Consider the following 21,650-nt stretch of genomic DNA (forward strand, 5'->3'; position numbering starts at 1 on the left):
TAAACAAGAAGGTTAGAATTGGAAGTCTGCTAAAAAAATGTTAGAGCTGACCACAGGGTTGTAAATCCACTGACTGGAAGGAGGAAAAGAGAAACATTGCAAGCGACTGAAGTGTGTGGTGTGGCTGCAATGTTTGTGGGTTAGATGAGAAACAAGCGCTGAGTGAAACAGAGAAGGGGGGTGGCTGGTGTGATTTGTTTGGTGTTCAGAGCCAATAGAAATCCCAGACTGTGATAATATCCCCATGCAGCGCCGAGAGGATTCAGAGCTAAGTCTCCGGGCTCCTTTCACATCTGCAGGAGCAGCCAGCCTGGGACCGCGCGGCGCGGGGCGCGCTCTCGCCTCTCCTGCACCCTCAGCCGGCGCGCTTCTCTTATGGGCGTCTGCTGCAGCCCGGCTGCAGCCGAACTGAAAGCGGCGGCGGGAGACCAAACTTAGACCCCGCTGTGGACTAGAGAACTCAGAGAAGGCACAGGGAGAGGGAGAGAGAGAGAGAGAGAAGGGACCCGAGGAGGAGGCTTCCATCACGTCATTGCAGGTACGCAGCTTGTCACGACTAATGTGACACAGACACGGTTTCTGATTTCTACCTTCACTAGGCACTCAGAATGAATTCACATTGTTTGTTCCGTGGCTGGTCAGGACAGAAAGCCCTGAGTGAATGTCTCGCCGGTTTCACCCTGGGTAATTCAAGCTGTTGGCGTGTGTTTGGGGGCCACAAGGTTTATTCACCTATTGAATTATGCGTGGGTGTAAAATAAGGACCTTCAAACTTGACCGTGATCGCTCTTTCTTTCTCTTTCAAATAACATCAATACCGATATGTTGTCATACCACCAATAAATACCTCTTGGTGACCGCCATTCTAATTATGACTATAGCGAGGCAAACACCATCCAATTGTCAGAAAGCGGGCTATGAACCTCTCCCACCTGCCTATCAGGTTAGTATCCTCCCTACAGGAATAGGAACCACAGTGGACTTCGGCAGAGTTTTGATTTTTTAAAACATATGGCCAAGGGGCACTCGCCTCATGAGTGAAATATCACTATTATCACTATGCTGTGGTTGAAGGAGAAGAGAGAAGGGAGGTAGATATTTTTTAATGTGATTGTCAGTGATCCTTCCTGTGTACCTGACTTATTTCTACATTGTCTTACGAGTGTAAAAATGCATTTGTATTCTGCACACCAGGCACGTTCAGTTCCAGGATCTCACGTATTACTACATTAAAAAGTCGTGAATTGGAACTATCTAGTAGATGTGATAGTTGTTAAGGAAATATTGATGTTTGATTTTATTTTATTTGATCCTAAAACTCATAAACTTCTATTTCTTTTCTTTTTTATTTTGAGTGTGGGTTTTGTTAAAAAAAATCTATTTCCTGAGATTTTACCACGTTTGATTTGAAATTTGAAAGATGATTATATAACTCCCCCCCCCATTGATGACTTGTGATTAAATTAGCATTGCTTAATGAGTTCAGTCTTTCCTGGGAAAAGCCAGAGGGGACTGCATGAAGTCTCAGTTAAAAAATCGGTCTTGCTTTGCAGTCTTCAAGGGCTGGGTGGTATTCATGTGGCTCTGAATCCCTATGAAAAGCGCTTTTTCTGCAGTGGAACAGATTGGGACTCCAGTACAGCCAGAGAATGGCTCTGCAGCAGGTGCAGGGGCAATCAAATACCTTACCTTTCGTCTAAATAGCACTCTTCCCTGTGGAGTCTTAGTTGATCGTATCCAAACCATTCACTGATAATTCACAGTCGACTCCCCATTCAGCCGTGCTTAGTTTTCAAGGTAGCCCTTGTCCCAAGACATGTGCCCGACCAAGGAAGATAAGGAAGTTATAAGAAAGGTATTTGTGTTGTATATCACAGTGGAGAATTTATATCGACCTTTCCTTGTTTGTTTGTTTTTTGTTTCTTATCAGATGAACATGTTCTTTCTGTCATTAAAGGAAATGCATGCTTAGCTCTACCATGGAGTCAGGAAAACTTCATAGTTTTTGCCCATTGACTGATCTGCATGATTTAATAGGGTGTTTTTTGAAATCGTGTCAAAGTATAGACACAGCAAGTGAATATTATATTTAGGAGAAGGCATTTGGATTTTACAGATACATTTTTTTTCCTTTTACATCAGAAAGAAACTGTAAAGAACTGAGCTGTTCAAATAAATATAAGTTAATCGACCCAACTACATTCCATTGGTAAAGAGTTGTTTTGTATGATTGTGAGCATTTGTCAATCTTTTATAAATAAAATAGCTGCAATAAGCTGGGACCTATTTCCATCTTATCTTTCTAACTCTACAGCAATGCTGGGTATGTTGGTAGCAACTTTGTGAGTGGGAGACGGATTATATCCACCTTGTATAGACTAGGAGACACTGATGGCTTTTCAAAGATAAATATAAACAATGCTGTGATTATTCATTGTTTTGTGCTATCATTCTTCACTGAGAGAGGTAATCAACAGTTCATTCTCTATGAATCTCAGTAGAGCCAGCCAGAGCTTTACATACCCTCGAGTTATAAGTTTGGTAAAGTTTAAACAAGGTACATGCCTTTAAATCTCTTTAAAGTAAACATCTCTTTTTCTAATGCAAAGGAATGGTATTAGACTCTCAGTTCTTATTGATATGGAGAGGATTGGCCTGTCTGGGTCAAGGGCAGACACTGAGAGACCGCAGAGGCACAGGCAGGCAACAGATTAGTTCAGCCACTTCTGTACTTCAGTGTTCCTACAGCAATTGCCCCTGTGTGATGTGCCAGGTTGCAGGCATGTTCTCAGTATCAGGGTCCTTCAAATATCTACGGACAAAAAAGAATTATTTCAACCAGGGAAAACATGCCCAGCATTGGGCTTAAATGGGTCACACAAGACATTGTTTTGAAGGACAAGGTGCTCAATTGAAAATTAGACCTATGATGCCATCTACTTCTCGGATTAGCTGCTTCTTGATTGTTCTTTTGTTTCTAATAATATTAGGTATAATAGACCTAATAATGTCTAGAATTAATTTTGATCACATGTCAGGCTAAAATGTGGTCCTCAGGCTCAACACTGACCAATGACTTCAGCAGATTTCCCATCACCACCACTTCTAATTGAAAAGATGTCTTCAAGTGGCCAGCACATTGATGGACCCAGACGGTGTTGGGGCACTGATTTGCAGAACAGAGCCCCAGAGCCACATGGATGCTAACAGGATGGAAAGTGAGTGGGTGGAAGCCACAAGGGTATAAAGTGAGATGATATAAAGATTGACATGCTTCAGTATAAATCCTGGAGCCAAAGGAAAATGAAAACGAATGTATTTCCTCTAATTAGCTTCAGATATACATTTTTGATTAGCTTCAAGTATACATTTTTGATGAGACACCCTGAATATTTTAAATAAACTCTCTTGTGTTCTTAGGTATATCCCACACAGGTGTGGGATTAAAATAAACGCATTTGATGTACTGTAACACTCCTGTCCATACAGGCCAGGAGAGGGCAGCATGCAAACTCTGAAAAAGTGATTTGCTACCTCCCCTTGACCATGAGGAAGACTCCAGTCTCCAAATGGCTAAAAAATGTCCCTCCAACTTGAAGTGCCCTCTTCCCTTTGGAGAGCCAACTCTAGAGTCTTAGTAAAGGCACACCATCCAGAAGGGTTTGTTTCTATTTTGGCCTCCAGAATTGGTGCTACCTGGCAAAATCAGAAAAGCAGCAGCATATTTCACAGTGAACTCAATTTCCCTTTCTTTTAGTTAGCTTTACCCTTTGATCCTATTCAAGCAGTCTTGATCTTGACTCTGTTAGGAGATGGGTGAGAGAAAGGGAACGAGAATGCAGGGAAAAGAGGACAAGAAAGAATGGGGTTTCTCAAGTTGGTTCTCCAGGGGATATGTTTATGAGCTGCTTTCTCAGTAGACCCAGCCTTTATTTTAAGCATATCTCAAATACCAGTTCAGGGCCACAACGATCCATTTTGTCCACTGACAATCAGAATCCTAGCAAATTTGGTTTCAAAACAAAAGAGCTGGAATAGCTTCTCTTGGTTGTACCCAGAATCTAAAAGACATATGCTGGCTGGGCGTGGTGGCTCATGCCTGGAATCCCACCGCTTTGGGAGGCCAAGGTGGGTGGATCACCTGAGGTCAGGAGTTCAAGACCAGCCTGGCCGACATGGTGAAACTCCATCTCTACAAAAATACAAAAATTAGCCGGGCTTGAGGGCAGGTGCCTGTAATCCCAGCTACTTGGGAGGCTGAGGCAGGAGAATCGCTTGAAGCCAGGAGGCGGAGGTTGCAGTGAGCCGAGATCATGCCATTGCACTCCAGCCTGGGAGACAGAGCCAGACTCCCTCCATCTAAAATAAATAAATAAATAAATAAGTAAAATAAATAAATAAATAAAAGACATAGGCTAAAAAATAAGAAATATGTATCCACCTTTTAGAAGCTCAAAAACAATTAAAACTAGTCCATCGTAAACCTAGCCTAACCTTTTTTTTTTTTTTTTTTTTTTTTGAGACAGGGTCTCACACTGTCTTCCAGGCTGGAGTGCAGTGGCACTATCTCAGCTCACTGCAGTCTTGACCTCCTGGGCTCAAGGAATCCTCCCACCTCAACTTCTCCAGTAGCTGTGACCACATGCTCATGCCACCACGCCTGGCTAATTTTTGTATTTTTTGTAGATACAGGGTTTCATCACATGGCGCAGGCTGGTCTCAAACTCTTGGTCTCAAATCTGCCTGCCTTGGCCTCCCAAAGTGCTGGGATTATTACAGGTGTGAGCCACCATGCCCAGCCAGTTAAAACTTTTTAAAACTCATGGCTAATCGGCTGTATCCTTGTGCAGTTGCTACCATCAGAGATGAGTCATCTTCTAGGGACAAACTATAATTGCACGTAGAAGAGAGAAATAGTCACTCTTAAAGTGGGTGTCCCGTGACTGGCAGCAATGACTTCCGAATGGTTCATCACAATTGCGCTAGGTTGGAGATGTTAGCTTCAGGAGCATCCTTGTCTCTTTGCTGTCTTTGGTTCAGCTGCTGCACAACTCACTACTAAATATGAGGGACTTAGCAGGAAGCTCGGAGAGGGGCTTTTTAAACAACATCTGAGAAGGCCGGAGTAAAAGCATTCTGGAGGAAAAAGCTGTGGCTATTCCTGAGAGAGGAGAAGGCAAAAGGGATGTTGGGCTGGGGATGGATGCACTGGGGCAAGGATGTAAAGACTTCTGTGTCGAGAAAGAGTGACTCTGCCGCTTGGGTGTGGAGGACTCCAGGAGGCTCAGGAGGCTGCCCATCGAGGGCTCAGGAGCTTGTGTGCATATATGAGGCCTTGAAAGCTCAGATCTCCACTTCTTTCTGGTGCCACCATATTCTGCTGGGAGGTGTGGTGGCCTTGAATCAAAGCAAAGGTTTTTTCAAGGACAAAGTCAAGATTCCCTGGCATCTGGGAGGAGCAGGGAGGTCACTGTTTGTCTCCTCCATTTTCAGCCAGATGAGCCTCTGCTGCACTTCCACGTGCTGTCTAGAACAATGTAGGGCTCTGATGCAAGGAAAGCATGGATGAGTGTGAGAGGCTCATCCAGGGTCTCCATGGAATCAAACGCAATGCCACGATAGTAGGGTTTTGACAAACGAGGGGCAAAAATAAGTCCTAGAGGCCGGGGTGGGGAGGAATTGTAAAATTTATCACCCAAAGTCTAAGACCAAGAGTCTCTGCTGCTATCTTTGCAGATTTTAATGTAGCACATCCCAATTGTTTTAAGGTAGTCAGAAAAACCCCAGGCTCCATCTCTCTTTTGCAGATTACTTTCCAATTAAAAAAAAAATCTAATCACTGAAGGAGAAATCTCTTTGAAGGTGCTTACCTGATTGAGAAATACAATAGGTTGAGTGAGATTCTGGCAGATACCACAACCCTCATTAAAAGGCATATTAGAAGTGTACGTTTCACTAAGAAACTGTGTCTGCATTGTGAATGCAAGAGATTTGGAAACAAAAGAAATACATGACTTGTAGAAAAGTCCTCTTAAAGGACAGTTTCTGAAGGACATGAGGCCAAGAACACAAATATTCCCAAACACGACTTTCATGTTATGGATGAGTAACCATTCCAAGCTAAAATTCTTCTCTCCTATAATTTATTTAAACAATGAGGGGGGGGGAAAAAAGAGAACGCTGAGCGGGGGAACACTTGACCAGCTCCTATGAAACGCTAAGTTGACTTTGTCTAGTACAAACATTGTCTGCATTAAAAATATTATTCAACCTGGCTCTACAGCTGTGACTCTAAAGGCTGAGAGGAAGCTAATCTTATCATCTATGGAAAACTAGCTGCTTCCCTCTGCTTTTATGCAATTATAACATGAACCCTGGATAATGCATTATATTTTCTAATTATAGTAGCTATGTTTTGGGAAAGTTGATGGATGTGTGACATTGTACTTAGAGTTAATAAAAATCCAGCAGTTCCGTAATGAGATTTCCCTGCCTTTGCTAGGAATTTAAATCTCATCAGCATTTCAAACGATCTTTAATTTTCCCTTATTAATAATTTAAAAAAATTAAGATTGTTCTAACATTTGTTGCATGCATACCATGTGCCAGATTGGAGTAGATACATCTCACAGATTATTTAATTCAGTCTTCACCACAGTCTCCGGAGTTTCTCTTCTGCAAGTTTTACTGAGAATTTCTTATAACCATAACATCTGATAGCTGAGAACATATTCCTTCAGTCAGTCAGTCCTACAGGCGTGCAGCCAACAGATATCTGTTGAGTCCCTTTGTATAAGATAATAACAATTAATCATCAACAGTATGGTTGCTTTTACTAGTATAGTCTTTTACATTATATTTTCACATACATTCTTGTGTTGAATTCCTGTATTTCACATACATTCTTGTGTTTATTTCACACATTCTTACATTTAATTCCTGCCAGTTATTCACATATGCAAAAACAATAACAGCAAACATCTTCTATAGCACTAACCCATCACTAAATGATTGAATTTACATATAGGATTTCAATCATGATGGAATATTGACTGATTTAGTTTCAGATCCACAGGAGTGGATTTGATCAGATGTTTGTCGTCCATCTAATAGACGAAAAACAGATGAAAAATATTCACCCTCAGGCCCACTACTTGAGAGCAACATAGATCTGTGTAAACTTTCACTTCTCTGCTAAGAGCGTGCTCAGTCTGGGGGCACCATCCCCTGGCCTGCAGAGACCACCTTTCATTGTTCCTTATGAAAACTTGGAGCAATACAGAAATATATAACTTCAAACATACGTATTTAAGACTTCAACTTGACCAATGGTATGGAAAATACACTTTCGATGTCATTTCTGTGAACTCAGAGAATGTAAACTTTGAAGGAAACAGGCAAAAAGCATCACTTTGTTTCATAGGGTCAAATAGTATTAAGACTTTTTTTGACCTAGAAGAGAGTTATCTGGTAATTATGAAAAAAAATATTAACCTAAGAAACTCAGAAGACCTGGCTTTGCACCTGTTTCCATTTTTCACATCCTTGGGGACAGTCTACACTCTCTCGAGTTCACTCGTTACAATGAGAAGGCGGAAGTGGCTCATGGGCTTCATTCCAGCTGTAAACATCAATTCTACATGCTTCCCTCTTAGAAATAGCTGACAGTTGTTAGTTAAAGAATGACTATTTGCTAAACATTTTATAGGTATCATCTAATCTTTACAAAAATCTTAGCTAATAGTGTTATTATCCTCATTTACAGATGACATTACTAAGACTTAGAGCTTTCAAAAAGTGACACAGTCAAGCATGCTGTAGAACCATTCCAATCTGGCCGGGCGCAGTGGCTCATGCTTGTAATCCCAGCACTTTGGGAGGCCGAGGTGGGTGGATCACTTGAGGTCAGGAGTTCGAGACCAGCCTGGCCAACATGGTGAAATCCCATCTCTACTAAAAATACAAAATTAGCCAGGCATGGTGGTGCATGCCTGTAATCCCAGCTACTTGGGAGGCTGTGGCAGGAGAATCGCTTGAACCCGGGAAGTGGACGTTGCAGTGAGCTGAGATTGTGCCACTGCACTCCAGCCTGGGCAACAAGAGTAAAACTCCATCTCAAAAAAAAAAAAGAACTGTTTCAATTTTAACTCTTCCACACTTCCTCTAGTATGTTGTGCCTTCATTCACTTACAAGTACTGAAAAGATACTATGTGAAAAAGCAGTGTGCAAGATTATAGGGCATAAGAGTGAAGAAGACAGTTAAGGTACCTTAAAGAGCTCAATACTAGTACGAAATACCAAGAATAACCTAATAATTACAATGGTGTTTGTTGGGTATCATAACCAGGATCCTCTGAAAATCTATGGCATTGTTTTGGCCTTACTAACAAAGCCATTTGACAACATAAGTCTTTTCATTGTAATAGCTCAAAATTTTTCTTTACGTCATTTCAGATATTTTTTCCACTGGAGCTTAATATGGTTTTAGTCTTTCTTGTATAATTATTTTTGTAACATGTTTACATCTTTCACTAACTGTCAAGATCCCCTGAGGGCAGAGGCTATTTCTTGTTCTTCTTTTTATTTCTCAGCACAAAATTGATGCTTAAGGAACTATTTCTGATCTGAAGCTATTGAGATCCAGCTGCAGCTAATTTAGAGCTAGGACCAGAGACTGCTGCTTATCTGCTGAAAGACACAGTCTTCAAAAAATTCTAAACACACACATCTATCACAGGCTAAACAAAAGACAAACCCAGTCTTTTGTCCTGGGAACTTTTTGTTTTTTTTCTTTTTGTCTTGTGTTATTTATCCCTTATGGTACAGACTCCTCACTGTTTAAAATGATCATTTCAGTGAGAAAATAAAAATGTCATGAAAAATCAATTAATTTTTTAAAAATTTACTACTTACACATTAAAATACTAAATCAACCATTTTGACAGGTTTTGTTTTTCCGAGTGAAAGAAAATTTATTTATTTATTATTAGAGAATGCCAAGGCATTCCTGTAAATTTATCTGTCATTCCCCTGGGACGGGCTGTTCATAAAAACCTGGAATGCACGCTAACTTTCTGGGCTCATTGCTTCCATTTGGAAATTAACAAATTCTTGCTCAAGCAGAAGAAAATGATAAGATTACTGAAAATTCTGGAAATACTGTTTTGGATTAGAAGATTTAATTTAGGAGATGCAGGCGAGTTTTTAAGAGGACTAATTTGTTCTATGTGGTTTTCAGAGGTTAGATGTTTAAAAAAATCTCTATAAGGATACTTTTTACCTTGGTGATTTTTTGTTTGTTTGTTTGTTTGTTTGTTTGTTGAGACAAGGTCTCATTCTGCTGCCCAGGCTGGAGTGCAGTGGTGCAGTGGCACGATCTCGACTCACTGCAGCCTCGACCTCCCACGCTCAAGTGATCCCCCCACCTTAGCCGCCGAAGTATGAGACTAGAGGCATGTGCCACCATGCCTGGCTAATTTTTCAATTTTTTTGTAAATGTTTGGAATGCTTGTTCCTCGGTGCCATAAAGAAATAGCACTTGAACATTAATTTATTTAGTAAGACCATTTTTACTTCCTGCAGAAAGTGTACACTCGCCAGCAGTTTTGCCACGAGAGTACACTGAACAAAGGAGACAGGCTCATTTACAACCTGACGCATCCACCCTACTGCTGTGTCCCGTTTCCATTGGCTGGAACGGGACCTCACATTCTGTATTTGTCCTGACTGGCTAGCAACTTAGAACTTTTTAAAAGAGGCAAAGGCAGAGGAGAACCAAGGAAGGAGGAAGTAACCTGTGGAATGCTGAGAAAGGTAAAAACACTTTTAAATAAGGAAGAGGAACAGGCTATGACCTAATGCTTGCTTGGACCAGTATAAGCATGCCAGGGCAAATATTTAGGAGCACAGGTCTTTGAATAAATTTTGCTTCTAAGAGAAGTTACTATTTATTCCTAATTAGATGGGGAGGAAAGTCTTTGAAGACGAACCTCTACTTTTACTTTTTACATAGAGATAGGTCTCACCATGTTTGCCAAGCTGGTCCCGAACTCGTGGGCTCAAGTGAGCCTCCTGCCTTGGCCTCACGAAGTACTGGGATTATAGGCGGGAGCCACCATGCCTAGCCTACTCTGGTGTTCTAAAAGAATTGAGGGGAATCTGTGAAATTTGATGGAAAAAAATTGCTTCTTGATTTCCACTTACCTGTAACTGAAATATCACATTCTGTTTAGTTACGAATGTAACAAACCACAGTAATATCAATAGAATCATGGCTTTGTCACCAATAGAAATCAGAATTACTTTCATATCATGTTACAGTTGATACCAGTGTCTCAAAATATCACTTAGACTTACCTAGTACTTAAAACTACTTGAAAATTGTGGAAGTTATCATACCTGCTTTCAGATCTCATTATTTAGTGCCTTATAAAGAAGACCAGACAATTGTATATCATACATTTTATATATATATATACACACCCACACACACATATAGTTATATAAAGCTGATATAGTTGGGATATTTGTCCCCACCACATCACATGTTGAAATGTGACCCCCCCAATACTGGAGGTGGGGCCTGGTGGGAGGTGTTTTGATCCTGTGGGTTGATCTCTCATTAATGGCTTGGTGCCCTCCCCATGGTAATGAGTGGGTTCTCCCTCAATTCATTCACTTGAAAGCTTGTTCTTTAAACAGAGCCTGGCACCTCCGTCCTGTCTCTCCTGCTTCCTCTCTTACTGTGTGACACTCCTGCCTCCCCTTAACCTCTGGCCATGAGTGGATGCCTCCTAAGGCCCTCATTAGAAGCCGAGCAGAAGATGCCAGCACCATGTTTCTTGTACACCTGCAGAGCTGTGAGTCAAATAAACCTCTTTTCCTTATAAATTACCCAGCCTCCTCGGGCATTCCTTGATAGCAGTGCAAATGGGCTAACACAATAGCATATATATATACATATACATATATATATATACACACACATATATATATAAAATACATATATAACACAATAGCATATATAATACATATATAATAACACAATAACATACATATGTGTGTGTATGTATATATAGTTTGCCTTGTAATATTATATACTTTTTGAATTTAAAAACATTATTCTGAGAAGGAGTCATTAAGGTTCATCAGACTTCAAGGTGGTCCATGGGGAAGAACAGGTAAAAAATCCCACACAGTAGGGCAGTAAATTTGATGTCAACCTTTCTAACACCTTCAGCTGCCTCAAATGGGATGGGTCACCATGTGAGCCAATGAGGTTTGTGCTGGAGGGGGAGATGGACGGGAGATGGATGGGAGATGGATGGGAGATGGATGGGAGATGGATGGGAGATGAATGGAAGATGATGGATGGGAGATGAACGGGGAGATGGATGGGAGATGAATGGGGAGGAGAGGAGCCATGCATCAGATATAGAGGTGGGCCTTGATGGTAAAACCCAACAATGAGGCTCTTTAGGCTCAAGAGAAAGAGAAGAGGAGATGTGTATCTCTTCCCTCTACTTGAATTTGCTCTAGTTTGAGCCAAATGGCTTCTATAAAGAAGGAAGAGTCCCTGAGGGCATACCTCATGCCACTTCTCTTTGTATTTGAAACTGGATGGTTTCAAGCAACAGTAATTACTTGTTGGATGAGTGAATTGAATGGCTCAAGGCCACAGTTGATGATCAGGTGTGGCTGGTGCCCTGGAGTCACAGCCTATCTGCCTGAGTTCCCATTGATAGCTCCCCATCACATTCACCGCATTAGAATTCTCTCTCTTTTATTTTTTTTGAGATGGAGTCTCACTCTGTCGCCCAGGCTGGAGTGCAGTGGCGTGATCTCAGATCACTGCAACCTCTGCCTCCTGGGTTCAAGTGATTCTCCTGCCTAAGCCTCTCAAGTACCTGGGATTACAGGCTCCGCCACCACGCCCGGCTAATTATTTTTATTAGAGATGCGGTTTCACCATGTTGGCCAGTATGGTCTTGATCTCTTGACCTCATGATCCTCCTGCCTCAGCCTCCCAAAGTGCTGGGATTACGGGCTGGAATTCTCTTTTCATGTTCTTTTCTCTTCTGCTGCAATGTGAGCTCTTTAGGGAATCATAATTATTTTTATCTTGTATGTTACAGGGAATCATAATGTTTAGTGTTTGGTGAATAAATGAATAAATGTCCCTGTAGAGGTCACTATTGTTACAGAACCAATGGCCCCATTTAAAAAAAAAAATAAATTAAGGAAAAAACATATAAGAAAGAATACTTCTGACTTTACTCAGCTTAAGTATCATGGGATGGGGTCATAATGTTAAATTCTGGCCCACTAAGTACCCAAATAAAAACCTCAGAAAAGAATTCTGTTAATGGTAAGACAAGCAACCTCTCTTCCTGTTCAACTTAGTGGAAGTGTTGACAGAAAATAGCTTTTAGGGGCCTGGGCAAGCTCTGAAAATTTCTAGGGAGGTAAAGTGTTTTATTTGGTACCTAAGCCGAGAACTTCTCTGTATTAAAGGATGCCAAGATATTCCTACAAGTGTATCCTTCATATCCATAATGTTATGAAACTAGTTTTGGAAGGTATTGCTTTTGCTGAAAGGAAGAGTAGGGAGGGGGGCAAGGGAGGATTTATTGAGCACTTACTATATGTTCCAGGTATTTTAACACACAATATCCTTTTTTACTTTTTCTTTTTCTTTTTTTTTTTTTTGAGATGGATTCTCGCTCTGTCACCCAGGCTGGAGTGCAATGGTGCAATCTCGGCCTTGGCTCGCTGCAACCTCCGCCTCCCGGGTTCAAGCGATTCTCCTGCCTCAGCCTCCAGAGTAGCTGGGATTACAGGCATGTGCCACCATGCCTGGCTAATTTTTGTATTTTTAGCAGAGACGGGGTTTTGCCATGTTGGCCAGGCTGGTCTCGAACTCCTGACCTCAGGTGATCTGCCCTCCTCGGCCTCCCAAAGTGCTGGGATTACAGGTGTGAGCCACCATGCCCGGCCTAACACACAATATCTTAATAAGCTTTTGTAACATCTTTTTGAGGTAAATGCTGTTGTCCACATTTTACCAACAAAGAACTGAGGCTCACTGAGGTCCAGTAAATTTCCTAACTTTACACAGCGTCTTCCTAGAGGCCAAATAAGCATTCAGACTGAGGGCTTAAGAAGCTTTTTCCCTTAATAACTTTGGCTCTATCTCCTCACATTATCTTAGGCTTCAAACTGGAGACACAGGCATAAGACTCCACGTAGGTTGTGTTGGGTGGGTAGTCAAACAGAGGGATTGTACCATTGGTTTGGAGCATGAATTCTGAAGTCAAATAAACCCGGCTTTGTTCCTATCTGTGTGGAACTATCACTTTGTATCAGTAATCCTCATCTGAAGTTGTATAGTGCTGTCTTAAGAATCACGTGAGATAATGCTTTTCACACAGGCATAAAAACTCAATTATTATTGTTATTGTTACTATTATTATTTTGCAGGCTTTTGATATTAGTGAATTGGGGCTGAGAGGCAAAGGTCTTCAGAATGTTTCTGTGAAGGTTGCTGGAAGAACAATTTATTACTGTTACTACTTTGGAATTGAAGCTTCAAATCTAATTTTGTTAACTGACATAAACAAATTGAAGTATTTGGGCCTGAATTTTATCTTTGAAATGGAAATAATAATTATTTGGAGGAAGAGCTAATCAAGCACCTAAACAAAACCATTGATTCATTCAACAATTATTTATGGAACCAGAGCTAGAAATAGCAGGAGATCAAAAGATGGACCACTTTTTCAAGGAGCTAATAGTTCATGGGGAAGGCAAGACATGCATGTCAACAATAAAAACACGGCCAGGCATGGTGGCTCACTCCTGTAATCCCAGCACTTTGGGAGGCCGAGGCAGGTGGATCACCTGAGGTCAGGAGTTCGAGACCAGATTGGCCAACATGGTGAAGCCCCGTCTCTACTAAAAATACAAATCTTAGCCGTGTGTGGTGGTGGGCGCCTGTAATCCCAGCTACTCAGGAGGCTGAGGTAGGAGAATTGCTTGAACCTGGGAAGTGGAGGTTTTAGTGAGCCGAGATCGTGCCATTGCACTCCAGCCTAGGTGACAAGAGCAAAACTCCATCTCAAAAAAGAAAAGAAAACAATAAAAACACAAGGTAAAAACTGGATAGAACTGGTAAAGACATGGACACATAGATACCTTGAGTGTTGGATTAGTGAACTATTATTTCAAAGGAAGATGGTCTGAGTGCTCCTGTAAAGGTCTGGGAAAATTACATTGTGCCACTTTTCACGATTTTTTTTCTGCTTTCTCCACTCCTTGATACACGTTGGATGTTTGATGCCTTCCAACCCAAGATAAAAGGAAAACACGTAATCTCCTCGTTTTACACATAAAGAAGTGATAGCCCAAAAAGTTGTGTGTTTTAAGACTGCAAACTAGCTTGTTGTCAAATTAGCACTCGAACCCAGGTTTCCTCATTCCCAGTCTACCCTTCTTTCTACTACACCATGCTCCCTTTTGAGCCTCCACCATTAGGCTGAGCCTAAACCAACAGTACATGAAGTGTTGCAAGATAGATTACCCAAAGGTCCAAGGTACAGTTGCAGGATATGTGCCAGATTGGGGGAGAAATCATTTTGCTTTGCGGGCAATGGAAGGATTTCATATAAAAAGTTTGTTGTTGTTGTTTCATTTGGATTATTCTTCCTAGTGCTCACTGTGGTACTAAATTATCCTGGAGCTTGGGTGCTGCAAGGCCGAGGTCCCTTGAAACAGTCCTAATCATTTCTAGAAGCCCAGTGATGCCTTCAGCTGGTGTGATGGATAAAGTAGCAGCTCTGGCCACTGACTACCCTTCCCAGGTTTTCAAGTGTTGTGGTACATTTTGACTTATCAAAGTAATAGCTATGACTCTTCTTCTCTTCTGTCTGGACCAAAAGATTGGTTTTCTCTGTGATGGTTTTTTTCCCTTCCCCAAACTAGTGTTTCCTCTAGTCCAAATACCCCATTTGGACTGGTTTATTTGGTCATGCTTAGACTTTCAACCAACAAATGCAGCCTCTGGACTGGATTCAGGGACAGAAATGAGTGTGTCCATCCAGAGCTTTTTCCCTTCTGTTTGTCAGAGGAAGGTCACTCCCTGGAGGAAAACATCCTGTTCGTCTTTAGCCAGATCATGTTGGCACAACGCTTCCTCTGCTCACCCCATCGCATTTTTATGTCTGGAACGACACATGCACAGAACCAGGCAGCCACCTGGGATGATAGACTTCCCAAGAAATAGTAGACACAGCCCTCATTTACTGTTGTGGTATTTTTTTTTTTGAGACAGAGTCTCACTGTTGCTCCGGCTGAAGTGGAGTGGCATGATCTTGGCTCACTGGAACCTCCACCTCCCGGATTCAAGCAATTCTCCTGCCTCAGCCTCCCGAGTAGCTGGGACTACGGGCGTGCACCACCACACCTGGCTAATTTTGTGTTTTTAGTAGATATGGGGTTTCACCATGTTAGCCAGGCTGGCCCAAACTCCTGACCTCAAGTCATCTGCCTGCCTCGGTCTCCCAAAATGCTGAGATTACAGGCATGAGCCACCACACCTGACCACTTACTCTTTATTGAATGAATCAATGGATGGATGGATGGATGGATGGATGGATGGATGGATAAGTGAATGGACAAAGTGCCGCCACTCTTATCCGTGGTATTTTGAGAGCACTATGAAAGTCAGTAGCCAGATGGACTATTCACTATGGGGCAAGTATTATTCTTTGGAAAGACAAGCAGACATTTGACTCCAGAAGAGAAAGAAGCACAGGGCAGGGCATAGATCAAGCAGAGTATCCCCAAGGCAGAAAAGCCATATTCCATGGCTACTCACTTATGCTTGCCATCCTACTCCACTTCAGTTCACATGCCACTGACTTTGAGTAATTAGGCCAGGGAAGATAAAAAAACTAACTCCTAATACCAAGTTCTTTTTATCCAAATTTGGAGCAAAACTCCTGAGCTCTATTCTTGGGGTTGAATGAGACAGCACTGCTGATGACTGATGTCTGAAAAGGCACCATATGGATTTGTACAAAGGGAAGAAAATAATCCTCAGTTGTAAAAATATCTTTGGTCTTCATAAGGGTGATATGTACCCACATGTTTCTGTCAGGTGGTTTTGCTATAAATGATTACTCTTGGACTAATAGAAAAATTTCCTTTTATAGTAATTGTACATTTTCCCAGATTATCAGTGTAGCATGCAAAATCCCACAACTTCAGACATTTAAAAGATCAAAGGCAGAGAGGCCATTGGGGTCTTTTGACTCACCACACACCAGAACAATAGTTTGGCTACCAAAAGTCCCTTTAACGACAACAAGAAAGTGTGCTTTCATAATTACCAAGCTGCACTGTGAAAACCAGTATGCATTCCTAATTCTTGCATTAAATATTCCTGTTGTTTCTTGATGGCAGTAAAATTCAAATTGTCTCCATATGATTAAAACATTGGCCAGCTGAGGTTTGGAGCTGTTTAGTCGATATTAACTGCAGTGGTGTTGAACTGATTTTCTGTTTCAAATGACAGCCAAAACTATCAAATAAATCCAAAAATATTTATTAGGGTGGCTTCTGAATATATAGAGTGTAGTTTATGACACACTCAGTAATCTCACCGAAGGAAGGGAAAATACATTTTCCATCTGTGTAAACCCCTCAGTAGCAGCTGGCAGAGGGTAGTTGCTTAGAAAATGTTTTGGGGATGCATGAAAAAATGGGCAACTTGGGCATGGAGATTTGAAAGTAAGGATCTGTTAATTTAAAAAATCTAACAAAGACACAGATAATACTAACAAATCAGCCATCCGCTTAGAACTTTAGTCCTATTTCATCAGCGTTCTGATTTGTGTGTGTTTGACAAACATTTATTGAGTTTCTACAATGTGCCAGGCGTTGGGAATATAAAAAAGCATAAGATCTAGTCCTTGCCTCCCAGCAGCTTCCAGGTCACTAGGAGAAACAAACACGTAAACAAACAGCCACATTCAATATTAAAGGTGACCTCTGAGCAAAATGAGGCGGGAGCAAGGCGGAAAGGGACATTTGAAACACTGGTTTCGCTCAGCAGGGACTGTGGAGCACATATCGTACTAGAAGAGATGATGTGCTTGTTATTCTCAGCAGTTCCCAGCTCCCACGTCACTTTCTTAGCAGTTTAGTTTTGTTGTCGTGACAGCATAGCAGTCCTGCTGTGAAGTGTCTTCCTAGCTCCTGGAACCACAAGGACAGGCATAGAGTTTGTGGCATCTAAATACCCCGCTGATTCACTCGCTTGTGGCACAGGAGTGCCCTTTGGCAATCTGTGCTCTGAGAGCCCTGGCTCCTGAGCTTTGTTGCACACCAGAGACAGTGGTCTCATTCCTGGCTTTCTTCTAAAGGATCGTAACCACGGTCATTAAAATGGATTCTTGGAATCCAAGCAAGACACATTCAGGTGTAGTTCTTCGGAAAAATATGATCCTAGGAAGGGAATGCGCCACAGTAGAGTAGTAATACTCCGTTTCTGGTTTCCTATCTGGCATTGGCTGAATTTCAGTTCATGAGAAAGAAGGGCAGAGCAGGCCAGTAGTTTCCAGCTTTTATTTACTTGTGCACTGGCCAGAATGTAGGACGGAGAAAGTGACTATCAAAAGGTCAGATCCTTTTTTTTTCTCTCCCCCAAGTATGCACAAGGAGATAACCAAATGTTTGTTTTTCTATCAGAGTGTAAGTTTGGGTACATCTACGTGACTAACGGCAGCTGAATTGAAATCCCGTGTCATAGGCTTACCTGGAATGCTCTAAACTGCTCTCAACAGCCTGAGATGGCATTAGAAATAGATTGAGTCACCTTGTTATTTATTTATTTATTTTTTGACAGTTTTTTCTTGTTGCCCAGGCTGGAGTGCAATGGCACAATCTCAGCTCACTGCAACCTCTGCCTCCCGGGTTCAAGTGATTCTCCTGCCTCAGCCTCCCGAGTAGCTGGGATTACAGTTGCGCGTCACCATGACCGGCTAATTTTTGTGTTTTTAGTAGACATGGGGTTTCACCATGTTGGTTAGGCTGGTCTCAAACTCCTGATCTCAGGGGATCCACCTGCCTCAGCCTCCCAAAGTGTTGGGATTACAGGCGTGAACTCCCGCGCCCGGCAAGCCACCTTGTTTTATAGGGTGACTGCATACACCAATGAATGACCTTTGGTCCATAGTCATTAGGAGAGAAAAGTTGAGTAATTCCTGTCTAGTTTTGCATTTCCTTAACTTTCCTGTGAGAAAATATAATGGATCTCTTAAACACTAAGACCTACATAACACTTATTATATGTGATGATTGATTAGACTTAGGATTCTAAGTTCTATTTAAACAAGTAGGATCTTCATCTCCCGAATTAATTCAAGAATGTTCATGATGCAATAATAATAATGACAACAAAAATAATGCCTACCGATCATTCAGCCTACACAATAACAGAACACTTATTTGGGGTATTCTACTATAATAACTGATGTTATAGTCATCACAACTTATTTAGGATTTGTTATATGCCAAGGACTCGGGTAAATCTTCTAGTGCATTGAAGCCTTAACAGCGATCCTGTGACAAGAGCACTGTTATCCCCGTTCTCCAGAAACCAGATCATCAGGTCCCTCCCCCTTGAGGAAAAGGTAGGCCCTTTTTTTGTCTGCCTCTAAAACACTTCCTCTTAACCTTCGTGCTAGACTAAGATCTGGGCACATTATTAGGTGTTTTATAAACACAGTCTCATGTAATTCTCAAGACAAGCCAGGTATTATTATCGTCCTTTTTCATACATGTGAAAGTCCAGAGCTCCAGTGCCAAAAGCAAGGAGCCAGAATTCAGACCCAACTCGGCCTGACCCCAAAGCCCAGGCTTTCTGTCCACTCAATATGCCGCCTCCAGATGGCTTCCAGGGCATTATCCTCATTCCTGAATTGCCTTCCCAGTGGCTTTTCTTCCCCCTGAAATTCCCTTATTAGGGAATAACACCTTCCATTCCATAATTTGGAATATAACTGGAAAAGCAAATTCCTGCTGGGATATTTGGAGATTGACCCAAAGAGCTCTGGGTTGCCAAGGGCTGCCCGGGAGGAGCGGGTGCAGGAAAAGGGTGCATGGGGAGAGGATGAAGTATAACCCCAAGAGAGCAAAAGAACTTAAGAAAAGGAGGCCTGGGAGGTAATGAAGAAAGCACATACTTCACTTTGTTTTTGAGACGGAGTCTCACTCTGTGGCCAGGCTGGAGTGCGGTGGCGCAATCTCGGCTCACTGCAACCTCCACCTCCCGGGTTCAAGTGATTCTCCTGCCTCAGCCTCCCGAGTAGCTGGGACTACAGGCGCCCACCACCATGCCCGGCTAATCTTTGTATTTTTAGTAGATACGGGGTTTCACCATGTTGGCTAGGATGGACTCCATCTCTTGACCTCATGATCCACCCTCCTCAGCCTCCCGAAGTGCTGGGATTACAGGCATGAGCCACCGTGCCCAGCCATACTTCACTTTTCTTATATGGGCTAACTCAGTGGGTATTAGATTGCCTTGTTTATATATATTATACAGTTGTGTGCCACATAATGACATTTTCGTCAAGACAAACTGCGTATATGACATGGTCCCATAAGATTAAAATGGAGCTGAAAAATTCCTATTACACAAATGTTTACCACTGTGTTTATTTCCTTATACTATTCAGTACAGCAACGTCCTGAACAGGTTTGTAGCCTCTGAGCAGTAGGTTATACCATATAGGCAAGGTGTTTTGTGTAAGTATGCTCTATGATGCTCGTACAAAGATGAAATCCCTAAAAACAAATTTTTAGAATGGGTCCCCTGTCGTTAAGTGACACATGACTGAATACGTATATACATATATATATATATTCATGTATAAATATATATATTTGACTCTAAACTTGGTTTTTGCTTTGAATTTCACTGTAGTATCCCCTGAAGATATTATTTATAAGAAGATCTATGCCAAAGAACATATACAAACTGAACTTGGTTTTTCTTGGGTCTTTCTCTTATATCTTCTTTTGGATTTATTACTAAATTCCCAAATGTTCTACCCATGTAAAGTTATCCCACTGCTCCAAATGGTTGAGTTTCTCAGTCCAGTTTTCCTATCTTCTTAGGTTCAACCCAATATTCTTTCCCGGTTTATCTCCGGGAAAAGAGCAAATAAAGAATGAACCAATTTTTATCCTTTTACTCTTTTATCAATTCCATGCAGTGATTGAATTCTCCCCACAATGCCTGCCACATGTGGTATGAATATTGCATAGTGAGGAACTTAATTTATGGGAATCAAGCTGATGAAAACTCTCAAAACCAGCATGTGGCCGGGAGCAGTGGCTCATCCCACGCCTGTAATCCCAGCACTTTGGGAGGCCAAAGCAGGAGGATCACTTGAGCCCAGTAGTTCAAGACCAGCCTGGGCAACTTGACAAGACCCAATCTCTACAAAAAATAAAAAAATTAGCAGGATGTAGTGTTGTGTGCCTGTGGTCCCAGCTACTTGAAAGGCCACAGCAGGAAGATTACTTGAGCCCAGGAGTTCAAGGCTGCAGTGAGTTATGATTATGCCATTGCACTCTAGCCTGGGAAACAGAGTGAGACCCTGTCTCAAAACAAACAAACAAACAAACTAAGATAACCATAAAATAAATCACCCAAACTGGACTGCTTTTCAAATTGTGCTATTAACACTGGGATAGCAAGCAGAAGGCAGGCCACTGCAGAGCAAAGAAACGGCAAGGAGAGAGAGTGAAGTCTGGCCACTAAGGTCGTGTCAGCCCTTTTAGGTAGCATAGTCTTTGCAAATCACATATGTCATTTAATAGACACGGAGAACAATCGCGCCTATTCATTTACAAACACTAGGAAACTACTACGCACGAGAACTAGGCTAGGCCCTGTGAAGGATTCCGCCATGAAGCTCAGAGTCTACTGCAAGACTCAAAGGTGACTCACATGAGTAACAGTAATGGTACTAACCAACTTTTATTGAGAACTTTCCATATGACACATATGTTGCTGATTGCCTTTTGTTCACGATCTCATTTAATCTTCACCTAATCTTATAAACTAGGTAGACTCATTGTGCTGGGTTTTAAAATCTGAATACTAAGACTCAGAGAGGTAAGTTATATGTTGGTCTTCCACTGGTCTCCCAACTCATAACTGGTGGAAACCGAATTCAGGACTCAGTGTGTGGAATCTGAAGGCCTGAGCTCATAGCTCCATGCTTTGCTGCTTCTCTGCACAGGACACTAAGATAAATGTCATGGTAGAGATAGGAGCCGAGTGACAATGGACTGCAAAGCAGCCTTCCCCCTTCCTGTCACGCATGGGGAGCACAAGAGAAGGGAAAGCTTTACAAAAGAGACGATATTTGAGATGGGCCTTAAACACTACCTAGACTTTCTTTTTTTTTTTTCTGGCGATGGAGTTTCGCTCTTGTTGCCCAGGCTGGAGTGCAATGGCATGATCTTGGCTCACTGCAACCTCTGCCTCCTGGGTTCGAGCGATTCTCCTGCCTCAGCCTCCCAAGTAGCTAGGATTACAGGTGCCCACTACCATGACCGGCTAATTTTTTTTTAG

At 41.9% G+C, this 21,650-nt stretch overlaps 1 protein-coding gene across 1 annotated transcript in view; it reads left to right on the forward strand.

The window, feature by feature from the left end:
* Positions 1–264: 264 nt before the first annotated feature.
* Positions 265–21,650, forward strand: part of GREM2 (gremlin 2, DAN family BMP antagonist) — a 125,034-nt gene continuing 103,648 nt past the window's right edge. Inside the window, exon 1 of the mRNA XM_003267312.2 lies at positions 265–538. The gene's annotated coding sequence lies outside the window, so the exon portion shown is untranslated. The remainder of the gene's footprint in view (positions 539–21,650) is intronic.

This window comes from Nomascus leucogenys, chromosome 5 (assembly GCF_006542625.1).
Source record: "Nomascus leucogenys isolate Asia chromosome 5, Asia_NLE_v1, whole genome shotgun sequence".
NCBI lineage: Eukaryota > Metazoa > Chordata > Mammalia > Primates > Hylobatidae > Nomascus > Nomascus leucogenys.